The sequence below is a fragment of the Oncorhynchus mykiss genome, chromosome 17, assembly GCF_057628025.1.
Source record: "Oncorhynchus mykiss isolate SJ-2025 chromosome 17, ASM5762802v1, whole genome shotgun sequence".
NCBI classification, from domain to species: domain Eukaryota; kingdom Metazoa; phylum Chordata; class Actinopteri; order Salmoniformes; family Salmonidae; genus Oncorhynchus; species Oncorhynchus mykiss.
Genome location: NC_143038.1, coordinates 21,087,159 through 21,100,834, shown reverse-complemented (window position 1 = coordinate 21,100,834; position 13,676 = coordinate 21,087,159).

The following is a 13,676-nucleotide window of genomic DNA, read 5'->3' as shown; positions in this document are numbered from 1 at the left end:
GCCGAGGAACTTAAAACTTGCTACCCTCTCCACTACTGTTCCATCGATGTGGATAGGGGGGTGTTCCCTCTGCTGTTTCCTGAAGTCCACAATCATCTCCTTAGTTTTGTTGACGTTGAGTGTGAGGTTATTTTCCTGACACCACACTCCGAGGGCCCTCACCTCCTCCCTGTAGGCCGTCTCATCGTTGTTGGTAATCAAGCCTACCACTGTTGTGTCGTCCGCAAACTTGATGATTGAGTTGGAGGCGTGCGTGGCCACGCAGTCGTGGGTGAACAGGGAGTACAGGAGAGGGCTCAGAACGCACCCTTGTGGGGCCCCAGTGTTGAGGATCAGCGGGGAGGAGATGTTGTTGCCTACCCTCACCACCTGGGGGCGGCCCGTCAGGAAGTCCAGTACCCAGTTGCACAGGGCGGGGTCGAGACCCAGGGTCTCGAGCTTGATGACGAGCTTGGAGGGTACTATGGTGTTGAATGCCGAGCTGTAGTCGATGAACAGCATTCTCACATAGGTATTCCTCTTGTCCAGATGGGTTAGGGCAGTGTGCAGTGTGGTTGAGATTGCATCGTCTGTGGACCTATTTGGGCGGTAAGCAAATTGGAGTGGGTCTAGGGTGTCAGGTAGGGTGATATGGTCCTTAACTAGCCTCTCAAAGCACTTCATGATGACAAGCAAGTGCTAGTCATTTAGTTCAGTTACCTTCCTTTTCTTGGGTACAGGAATAATGGTGGACATCTTGAAGCAAGTGGGGACAACAGACTGAGATATGAAGAGATGGAACATGTCTCTCAAAGCACTTCATGATGACGGATGTGAGTGCTACGGGGCGGTAGTCGTTTAGCTCAGTTACCTTAGCTTTCTTGGGAACAGGAACAATGGTGGCCCTCTTGAAGCATGTGGGAACAGCAGACTGGTATAGGGATTGATTGAATATGTCCGTAAACACACCGGCCAGCTGGTCTGCGCATGCTCTGAGGGCGCGGCTGGGGATGCCGTCTGGGCCTGCAGCCTTGCGAGGGTTAACACGTTTAAATGTCTTACTCACCTCGGCTGCAGTGAAGGAGAGACCGCATGTTTTCGTTGCAGGCCGTGTCAGTGGCACTGTATTGTCCTCAAAGCGGGCAAAAAAGTTATTTAGTCTGCCTGGGAGCAAGACATCCTGGTCCGTGACTGGGCTGGATTTCTTCCTGTAGTCCGTGATTGACTGTAGACCCTGCCACATGCCTCTTGTGTCTGAGCCGTTGAATTGAGATTCTACTTTGTCTCTGTACTGGCGCTTAGCTTGTTTGATAGCCTTGCGGAGGGAATAGCTGCACTGTTTGTATTCGGTCATGTTACCAGACACCTTGCCCTGATTAAAAGCAGTGGTTCGCGCTTTCAGTTTCACACGAATGCTGCCATCAATCCACGGTTTCTGGTTAGGGAATGTTTTAATCGTTGCTATGGGAACGACATCTTCAACGCAAGTTCTAATGAACTCGCACACCGAATCAGCGTATTCGTCAATGTTGTTATCTGACGCAATACGAAACATGTCCCAGTCCACGTGATGGAAGCAGTCTTGGAGTGTGGAGTCAGCTTGGTCGGACCAGCGTTGGACAGACCTCAGCGTGGGAGCCTCTTGTTTTAGTTTCTGTCTGTAGGCAGGGATCAACAAAATGGAGTCGTGGTCAGCTTTTCCGAAAGGGGGGCGGGTCAGGGCCTTATATGCGTCGCGGAAGTTAGAGTAACAATGATCCAAGGTCTTTCCTCCCCTGGTTGCGCAATCGATATGCTGATAAAATTTGGGGAGTCTTGTTTTCAGATTAGCCTTGTTAAAATCCCCAGCTACAATGAATGCAGCCTCCGGATAAATTGTTTCCAGTTTGCAGAGAGTTAAATAAAGTTCGTTCAGAGCCATCGATGTGTCTGCTTGGGGGGGGATATATACGGCTGTGATTATAATCGAAGAGAATTCTCTTGGTAGATAATGCGGTCTACATTTGATTGTGAGGAATTCTAAATCAGGTGAACAGAAGGATTTGAGTTCCTGTATGTTTCTTTCATCACACCATGTCACGTTGGCCATGAGGCATACGCCCCCGCCCCTCTTCTTCCCAGAAAGATGTTTGTTTCTGTCAGCGCGATGTGTGGAGAAACCCGTTGGCTGCACCGCTTCGGATAGCGTCTCTCCAGTGGGCCATGTTTCAGTGAAGCAAAGGACGTTACAGTCTCTGATGTCCCTCTGGAATGCTACCCTTGCTCGGATTTCATCAACCTTGTTGTCAAGAGACTGGACATTGGCAAGAAGAATGCTAGGGAGTGGTGCGCGCTGTGCCCGTCTCCGGAGTCTGACCAGAAGACCGCCTCGTTTCCCTCTCTTTCGGAGTAGTTTTTTTGGGTCGCTGCATAGGATCCACTCCGTTGTCCTGTTTGTAAGGCAGAACACAGGATCCGCGTCGCGAAAAACATATTCTTGGTCGTACTGATGGTGAGTTGATGCTGATCTTATATTCAGTAGTTCTTTTCGACTGTATGTAATGAAACCTAAGATGACCTGGGGTACTAATGTAAGAAATAACATTGGTGTCCATTACAATCTATGCAATAATCAGAATGCATTAGTTGTCATCAGTACTTGAAAGCATGTGAATTAAACTGCAAATGCCAGCCAGAAAATGTGCCAGTTCATAAAACACTGTGCAAATGTCTGCATACTTGATCTGCGGAAACACTAGGGAAGTGCTTGGGCTCTCCTAGAAGAGAGAAGTTTGTCCAGCTCAATAAAGCCTCAAATATAAAATTGTCCACAACGCTGAAATTGGCTACTTCTATGTGAATTAATGGTGGAACATACCTCAATTCTACTGTTGTTAGAAAATAAAACGTGTTAGAAAATAATTTGAAATTGACAAGTTGAAACATAGCCTATAGATAATTAGCAGGCAGCTAATTAGCAGGCAGTTAACTATCCTGTAGTTGGAACAGTGAGTTGGAACAGTGAGTGCATTCTGACATCACATAAAACAACATGTGCATAAAACCTTAGTTTCTTTTTTATGGCTCTATTTTAGTTTGGTCAGGGCGTGAGTTGGGGTGGGCATTCTATGTTTTGTGTTCTATTTCTATGTGTTTGGCCTGGTATGGTTCCCAATCAGAGGCGGCTGGCAATTGTCTCTGATTGAGAACCATACTTAGGCAGCCTGTCTTCCCACTATGGGTGTGGGTAGTTGTTTTCTGTCTCTGTACCAGACAGAACTGTTTCGCTTTTCATTTATTTCTCTTGTTCTTTTGTATTCTGTGTTCAGTTTAATAAATATATTATGGACACTTACGACGCTGCGCATTGGTTCGATATCTCATACTCCTCGTCAGAGGAAGAAGATCGTTACACACGCTGGGGCAACCGTTATAAATATTTGGAACTCACATGTGAAAAGATTAATAGAAATAAGGCCATGCTCATGAAAATAAAATTGTCCTCTCCGACAGCCACTACTGTGGGCTAAAGTTAACTGATAGAAATTGGCTTTAGAAACTTTCTTTGGAAACTGAGCAGGGTTCATTATTGAAGGGGAAGTGTCACACCTGATCTGTTTCACCTGTCCTTGTGATTGTCTCCACCCCCCTCCAGGTGTCACCCATCTTCCCTATCACCTTCAGTGTCCATTACAATCTATGCAGGGTATCTGTGTTCTGTGTTTGTCTGTTGCCAGTTCGTCTTGTCAAGTCAACTAGCGTTTTTCCAAGCTCCTGGTTTGTCCTAGTCTCTCTTTTCTAGTCCTCCTGGTTCTGACCTTTTGCCTGCCCTGACACTGAGCCCACCTGCCTGACCATTCTGTCTGCCCCTGACCCCGAGCCTGCCTGCTGACCTGTACCGTTTGGACTCTGACCTGGTTATGAACTCTTGCCTGTCCTTGACCTGCCTCTTACCTGCCCCTCATTGTTCAATAAATATCAGAGACTCGAACCATCTGCCTCCTGTTTCTGCATCTGGGTCTCACCTTTTGTCGTTATAGGAAGTCTGCATCAGCATATTGACATCCAACAGAAACCGATGAGGTACAGTAACAGTCAAAAGTTAGGACACACCTACTCATTATAGGGTTTTTCTTTATTTGTACTATTTTCTACATTGTAGAATAATAGTTTGTAGAATAATAGTGAAGACATCAAAACTATGAAATAACAAATGGAATCATGTAGTAACCAAAAACGTGTTAAACAAATCAAAATATATTTTATGAGATTCTTCAAAGTAGCCACCCTTTGGCTTGATGACAGCTTTGCACACTCTTGATATTCTCTTAACTGGCTTTTCCTTCACTCTGTGGTCCAAGCCATCTCAATTGGGTTGAGGTCGGGTGATTGTAGGCTAGGTCATCTGATGCAGCACTCCATCACTCTCCTTGGTCAAGTATCCCTTACACAGCCTGGAGGTTTGTTGAGTCATTGTCCTGTTGAAAAACAAATGATAGTGGGACTAAGCTCAAACCAGATGGGATGGCGTATCGCTTCAGAATGCTGTGCCTTGAATTCTAAATAAATTACAGACAGTGTCATCAGCAAAGCACCCTCACATCTCCTCCTCCATGCTTCACGGTGGGAACCACACATGCTGAGGTCATCCATTCACCTACTCTGCGTCTCACTAAGACATGGAGGTTGGAACCAAAAATCTCATATTTGGACTCATCAGACCAAAGGACAGATTTACACCAGTCTAATGTACATTGCTCATGTTTCTTGGCCTAAGCAAGTCTCTTCTTATTATTGGTGTCCTTTAGTAGTGGTTTCTTTGCAGCAATTTGACCATGAAGGCTTGATTTACGCAGTCTCCTCTGAACAAGCCATTTCTGAGGCTGGTAACTCTGATGAACTCATCCTCTTAAGCAGAGGTAACTCTGGTCATCCTTTCCTGTGGCTGTCCTCAAGAGACAGTTTCATCATAGCGCTTGATGGTTTTTGCGACTGCACTTGAAGAAACTTTCAAAGTTCTTGAATTGACTGACCATGTCTTAAAGTAATGATGGACTGTCGTTTCTCTTTGCTTATTTGAGCTGTTCTCGCCATAGAATGGACTTGGTCTTTTACCAAATAGGGCTATCTTCTGTATACCAACCCCTACCTTGTCACAACACAGTTCATTGGCTCAAACACATTAAGAAGGAAAGAAATTCCACAAATTAACTTTTAACAAGGCACACCTGTTAATTGAAATGCATTCCAGGTGACCACCTCATGAAACTGGTTGAGAGGAAGTCAAGAGTGTGTAAAGTTGTCATCAAGGCAAAGGATAGCTACTTTGGAGAATCTCAGCAGAATAGCAAAAAGTTAGTGCCCATGCCAAAACAGAGTGATAACTGAATAGCTGCACAATTTTCATAAAGATAACCCATTAAACAATGCCTGGCGTGGTCTAGTTTTTCAATCCAATCGAATCCCCTCCCACAGCAGGTATGAGAGCATGTAAAAGCTTTCAAATTTCTGCAGCAAAATGTCTTTGCCCTCTTTCCACCTCTCTGTTTTAGGGTCTTTTTCAAAGCAACTTACTTAACATCTCTCCGGCACCTCATTGGACAAGGTTTTAAGAGAAAAGATAAGGCACTCTCTGGCTGCACAAGCCTGGCTCTGGTCACCCACACTCCCCTTCAGCGCTACCCACAATCCCATTAATCGCTTTAGCGAGGCTTCTCAAAGGGCCACAGCTGAGTCGGATTAATTGGCCTCCACTTTGCAAAGCAGGCACATAGTAACAGGAATTCATTACCGAGAGGTGTATTGAGTGATTACTGAAACATTTCACTGCTGCTCAAAAGTTTAGTGAGAAAATATGTTCGCCGGCTTCATCCGTTTTGTGTACGAACAGGATGCCTATCCATGTCCAATATCCCTTCTTTCTTATAGCTATTGTCTGTCCACTTAGAAGAGAATGGAGGGGGACTGACAATAGCTGACATTTTTTTTCTTTCATAATTATCAAAGGATGGGAAATTTAGAGCCATCAATTCCTGTAGGAATTCCCCAATGCATATAAACGGAACTTAGCCATCTACGAGTGTGTGTCCTCCAGAAGCGTCATGCCCATAGGGGGCAACGTGCCACCTCAGACTTTCCCTTTTTTTCAGATGTTAAATTGATCACTAAACTTCATTTTTAAAGACCACATTTTATCATAATTATTTAGAAAAAGATCTGTCAGTGGTGTTTATGTGGAGGGGGCACACTGAATTGACCAGGCAAAGAACCCCCCCTCACCACCTTCTTCCTAGTATAGTAAATGGTTCCTTCCAATATGAACAAATGGAGTGGAGGAGAGCATAGTAATAGATAGAGGACTCTTTAGTGTATCTTTGCCTATGACAGCATGGGGAGCATCGTTGAGGCAATTTCCATTTTGAAGTAGTCCACCCGCCAGGGCTGGATGAGCCAATAGTGCTGGGCGATTAGTGCTTTTTAAGTTTGGTTTCAGTTCAATTATCAAAAAATAATAATGGTTTTGATTTCAGTGTTGATTATTATTTTTTAAATTAAATGTATTATGAAATAAAAATTATTTTTGAAATTCCAAAGCCACAAATAGTGAACATACAATTGCCCAAACATTTTCCATTGTCGCTTTCAGGTCCACATTGGGTAGAAATCAATAGAAAAATCAGAAATGACTATGAAATAATACAATATTTCAGTTGTGCATATTACTTTGTTTTTATTTGATTACTTTATTATATTTCACTCCTTAATAAAGTCATCATCTCTTCTCTGCTCAGGCAGTAGCAGCCAAACAGCCAGACAATGTTATCTCTGTACTCCCCATTCTGTTCTGTCTTTAGTCATCCTATTTAGCTCGGCTGGTTCTTCAAAGAAGATAAGGCATACTTTCACGAACTGTCTCTATCCCTCGTCATTGTGTTGTGTACATCACTCTCTCATGCGGTCTGTGTGTATCTAACCTAACGTAGTAGGCCTAAAAGTGTATCCATCTCTGCCTGAGCCAGGAAAAGCAGGTTTATGGATTATGGCCATTGTACATTTGCATTTAGTCATTTAACAGATGCTCTTATCCAGAGCAACTTACAGTTAGTGCATTCACCTTAAGATAGCTAGGTGGGACAACCACATAAGTAAAATTTTACTCAATAAATTAGCTTTGATCAGTCAGAGCTAGTAAGGGGAGAAAAAAAGTAAAGTGTGAGATGACAACTACAACTCCCTTCAGCCCAGCGTCCCACATAGTTCTTGAGTTGATTTCTCTTGAGAAATGCAGCTAAATTTGAATGAAATCGGCTAAACGCAGCAGCCTTCAGAAAATGTGGGGTTTTAATACTCCACCCAAAAATACAACATGCCATGAAAAGGCACGGAGACGAAGTCCAAAACAAACACGTATACAAAAACACAGGGATGTAACACAAACAAAATAGCGAGGTTAAACCTCTAATAAATACACGGGACGAAACCCGTAATAACGAGTACACAATACATGCAGCACGAAAGTCGAAACAACAAAGCTCAGGTAATCACAAGACCAACGGACATGGGAACAATAACCAAAATGACAATGGAGACAGCTGGAATGGCCCGTCCAAAGCCACCGCAACTTCGGCAGCTACAACTGCCCTGTCGACGCCACTGCAACTTCGGAAGCTGCAACTTGCCCATTCGACGCCGCCGCAACTGGCCTGTTCAACGCCCGCTGCAACTGGCCCAACCGACGCCGCCGCAACTTCGGCAGCTGCAACTGGTCCGTCAAATGCCACATTCATCAATTTCATGGCATGTTGTATATTTTGGGTGGAGTATTAAACCCCCATATTACGAATTCCTGCGCCTGTCGCCAATCATTTATACAACGTGACATTTGGCAAGATATTTCACACCTCAATCACTGACAAATATTACTTATGACACAGATAAATGTGTATTAACATGAATTTCTCCACAGCTCTGCTTGCTATTTCACGGCGACGAAGCCCAAAACAAACATGCAACTGGCCCGTCCGACGCCACTGCGGCAGCTGCAACTGATACATGTGTATTAGATAAATGTCTATTAAAATTCATTTCTCCACAGCTCTGCTTGCTATTTCTTTTTTTAACCATTATACAGTCAGAGTTTAGTTTAGGGGTTGCCAATAGCTTTTGAGTTTAAGATAGGGATAGCTCACTGCTGCAGCTATCCCTCAGAGCTCTATGCTCTGGCAAACTCTACTTTTATTCTCTGAGGGTTTACCAAGGAATAACTGTAACATTTTCAATTTTGATGTGAAGCAAGTGGTGTGGACCGAAGGGCAACATCAACTTTCAGCGTTTGATCTCCTCACCAGCTGATTTACATTTGCAGAGCATAGCCCTAATCTGACCAGTGAGAGAGGGAGAAAGACAGAAGGGAGGGAAGGAGGACTTGACTATCAAAGTTTGGCTTTCAGTGGATTTTCAGAGGAGGAAGAAAAAGAGTACAGAAGTGACTTTGTTCATCTGCATGCGGACCTATGCATTGAAATTAAGCCAATTTCCAATTACAGCACCCCCAAAGGACACTGGTGTGTCTTTCTGATGAGAAGCTGTTTAACCCTTCGCGTGTAACTTGTATCTGTATTTGCTAACTTACTTATGTGTGTTTATTTGTACGGATAGTTGCTGTTGAATTGAAACATTAAATGCCTATCAATACAAAATGATGTAAATTGTCACATCTTTCAAACACATATGACTCTGCCCTCTTTCTATTATCTTCAAACGTGGTATTCACATCGCACAATCTCGACATTGCACTGCATCTATTGGCCTTGGAGAAAGATCAACCCACTGTCTGGCATTTTGCATCTGTTGGCTGTTGCCCTCTCTGTTTGCATCCTGCTGCTTTGGAACACCCTCGCCCCACATGCACAGGTGGTCTGGTCCATCGAGTGACAAGACAGCCCTTTAACTTTCCCATGAGGCTCGCTGCACAACATGAGACAGGAAGCAAAAGTTCTCAACCCGAGCTTTTCATTGGAGCGCCACTACCCTCTGGTCGGCCATATTGGGTGGTGTTCTGATATTATATTATATTATATAACAGATGTCATGTCTGTTAAATTCAAAAGTTTGGACACACCTACTCATTCAAGGGTTTTTCTTTATGTTTACTATTTTCTACATTGCAGATTAATAGTGAAGACATCAAAACTGTGAAATAACACATATGGAATCATGCAGTAATCAAAAAAGTGTTAAACAAATCAAAATATATTTTAGATTTGTGATTCTTCAAAGTAGCCACCCTTTGCCTAGACAGCTTTACACACGTTTAGCATTCTCTCAACCAGCTTCATCTGGAATTCTTTTCCCACATATGCTGAGCACTTGTTGGCTCCTTTTCCTTCACTCTGCGGTCTAGCTCATCCTAAACCATCTCAAAATGGTTGAGGTTGGGTGATTGTGGAGGCCAGGTCATATGATGCAACACTCCATCACTCTCCGTCTTGGTCAACTAGCACTTACACAGCCTGGAGGTGTTTCGGGTCATTGTCCTGTTGAAAAATAAATGATAGTCGCACTAAGCACAAACCAAAGGGGATGGCATATCGCAGCAGAATTCTGTGGTAGCCATGCCATTTAAGTGTGCCTTGAATTCTAAATAAAACACTGACAGTGTCACCAGCAAAGCACCCCCACACCATCACACCTCCTCCTCCATGCTTCAAGGTGGGAACTACACATGCAGAGATCATCCGTTCACCTATTCTGTGTCTCACAAAGACACGGCGGTTGGAAGCAAAAATCTCAAATTTGGACTCATCAGATCCACCGATCTAATGTCAGTTGCTTGTGTTTCTTGGCCCAAGCAAGTCTCTTCTTCTTGTTGGTGTTCTTCAGTAGTGGTTTCTTTGCAGGAATTTGACCATGAAGGCCTGATTCACACAGTCTCCTCTGAACAGTTCATGTTGAGATGTGTCTGTTACTTGAACTCAGTGAAGCATTTATTTGGGCTGCCATTTCTGAGGCTGGTAACTCTAATGAACTTATTCTCTGCAGCAGAGGTAACTCTGGGTCTTCCTTTCCTGTGGCAGTTCTCACGAGAGCGAGTTTCCTTATTGTGCTTGATGGTTTTTGTGACCACTTAATAATTTCAAAGTTCTTGAAATTTTCCGTAATGATGGACTGTTGTTTCTCTTGCCATATTATTGACTTGGTCTTTTACCACATAGGGCAATCTTCTGTGTACCACCCCTACCTTGTCACAACACAACTGATTGACTGAAACGCATTAAGGAAAGAAATTCCACAAATGAGCTTTCAACAAGGAACACCTGTTATTCAAAATGCATTCCAGGTGACTACCTCATGAAGCTGGTTCAGAGAATGCCAGGAGTGTACAAAGCTGTCATCAAGGCCAAGGGTGGCTAAAACATAAACATTGTATTCAGTGCTGGAAAGGGGAGAATGCTAGCTTTCTAATGAGATTAACATGTCCTCTCTACTCCAAATATTAAGTGAGTTACGAGCCATTACATGCTGAGTGTCACCAAACCAAGTTTGCATTCAAATAATTCAGAAGAAATATTTACACACACGGATACAGGTGCACATGTATACGTGCACACAAATGTACATATACACTGGCTCCCGAGTGGCGTAGCGTTCTAAGGCACTGCATCTCAGTGCTAGAGGCATCACTACAGACCCTGGTTTGATTCCAGGCTGTATCACAACAGGCTGTGATTGGTAATCCCATAGGGCGGCGCACAATTGGCCCAGCGTTGTTAGGGTTTGCCCGGTGTAGGCCGTCATTGTAAATAAGAATTAGATCTTAACTGACTTGCCAAGTTAAATAAAAATGCCACACATTAAATCACTCTCACACACACTTGGCTTAAATACACTAATGTTAGCTAGCTAGCTAGTCAGTCTACTTGTGCTTCATCACACATACACACAAACACAGACCGTGAAACATGCACACATTACACATTACTAACTCACAGCCAACTAAACTTGACAAATAGTTGAATGGCAAGCACTTACCAATGGTGAGTTAATTCATCTGGTCATGTCTCTTGACAATCTCCTTGGGGGTAAAAGGCAAATAGCAGGAATTCCCTTCATTGGACTTGCAAGTGCACCTGAACTCGCAAGCCTTTTCAATTTCTTGTCCAGCATCACTGACATATTCCTCCTTGAACGACTGAAGCGCCACAATTGACGGATCCACTATTAACAGGTGGTCTTCCTCGGTTGCCTCTTCAAGGGGCTTGGCCTCGACTTCGGTGAGCTCGTCTGAATCGGTGTCTGCAGAGTCACTGATGGAGACACTCTGCGGCTCAGGTGTCAAAAAGTGGCCGCCAATAAGTTGACGCCACTGATCGTCTGACCCAGTTCCCAACAAATCATTACTATTTAAAAATCTGCCGATTTCTCTCTCCTAGAAATACATTGATGCAGTACAAAGCTAAACTAGCTAGCTTGCTAAGGTTTGGTCAGTAGTGAAAGTGTAACTATGCATGATGGATTTTTCACTGATCTGAAGAGCCAGAGAAAGAGTGTAGCCTGAGGTAAAATATTTTATTGAATTATTATTATTATTAATTGAATAGACTATTGCAGCTTGATTCAAAATACATAGCTAGCTAGTTTGTAATTCATTAATGATTTCGGAATAGGTGAGGGTTTTGATAGTACAGATAAGATAGTGCCACGAAAGCCTGATGTGATGTGTTACAAGCTGTTACAATCCACCAAACGCAGTGGTGGGCCGTCAGGGCCAGCAAGGCCTTCTCTGCTGGCATAAACATCATCAGAATATAATTTAAAAATATATATATTTTCCCACAAATATGTATTCAATTTTTCCCCAGAGTAAGAGTTATACTCTTCATTTCATAGCTTTCCTCTTGGTTGCACTGCTTCCAGCCCCAGGTTGAGATTTGGAGGGCTGGTCTTTATGTTAGATCTTTTATCCAATCATATTCAGCCATCATGAGTTGCCAGGGGTCTAAAATCTGCCCTCAGGCCTTCAGAATCAACAGTGCGGCGCTTGTAGCTTGAAGTGAATGGAAATCAAAATTTAGTGTCAACCAATCAGCTTTAGAGTTGGCTATTGCACGCCTGCTGGCTGGCTCCAGTGTTACACAGGAGCCAGCTAGCAGGCGTAGTGCGTGCACATCTTTTGATTGGATTACCAATATTGAGAGGCAGGTCCTATGGGCAGGTCTATGCAGAACCTCAGAACTAGGAAACTGAATTTGATAAACAAATTAATTTGCGTACTACTTAGCTGTTTTTTCAACCCACAATGGCGGAAGGAGGAGAAGATATCGATTTGGTCAAGGCTATAATTTAACGCCATTCTCAAGACAAACTTTTCAAGGAAAGTTAGACATTGTATGGAGAGGTCGCCCGACGCCGACGCTACAAAGCCTGTCACAGGCGGGAAAGGGGTTCGTTCGGCACTTTCAAAGTTCCAACTACGAGCGCTATCACTGGCTCACAGGCTCCGAGAAGCACTGCAAATTGTACTGCTGGGAATGCCTATTATTTGCAAGTGATGGATTTGGTGTTTGGAGCCACACTGGCTTTGCAAACTTGAGTTGTCTAACCAAGGCAGCAACGAGACACCAAAGTACGACTGGGCACTTACAAGCAATGGTGCTTTTGAAAACTTTTGGGGACACCCGAGTGGATCTACAGCTCAACGAACAAGAGCGCAGGGCAACGGAGCTGCACAATGAAAAGGTGAAGAAAAATAGGGAAATATTTAAAAGACTCATTGATTGTGTCATGTTTTTGTGTGACGCCTGGTTATACTGCATTTCTGTCTAAATGTATAGTGTCTAGAGCCATGGCATCATAATGATGGTAATAAGAGGTGGATTAATTCGGGTGGGACTGTGTAGGACCTCACTGAAGGCCCAGGCCTCAGGCCCACGGCACGCCACTGACCAAACGACATGAAAGTGCTCCGTTGCTAGTTTTCATCCTACATTTATAAGATTAAAAACTATATTTAAACTCTGAATTTGGCAAAAAGGCATACATATTCTGAAAGCAAAGACATTGTTTGTTAAAACCGTCTGAAACCCCTGAACAACAAAACATTCTAAAGTTGGACAATAACACAGTTTAAATGCAAATTTACCATAGCAATTTACGACTGATTATGATAGAGCGTGTCAAAAATATCCTCAAATCTATATACTTATATACAGAGCCATCACTGAATGGAATGCTTCACCAACTCACATTTCTCAGGCAAAAAGTAAATCCACCTTCAAGAAAACAATAAAAGATCTCATGCGATCAACCACATGACTGGATAGATACTAATCCCAGAGAGAATATTAAATGTTTTACCTGTCAGGTCATTTGAATTGTCTGTAGTGTCTATTTGTTAAATGTTTGTAATGTCTTTATGTAAATTGTAATTATTTGCAATGTCTCTTTAGTTCTCTGTTGGACCCCATGATGATTAGCTAATACAATTCTAATTCTATTTCAAACCCAGAATATACACAGTAGGTACTATTGTCAGATTTGAGTGGTTAATGGATGTACACAAGGAAATCATATCATTACAAATAACACATTTTCTGTTCCGATCCCTGCAATGAGAGAAACGCAACTTTACACAAAGATTTTGTCTGAAATGTTTTCTACCTGTGAAGGAAAAATATGACAAGCTAGGGAAAAAAAGGTATAGGCCACTGGCAAAGTCG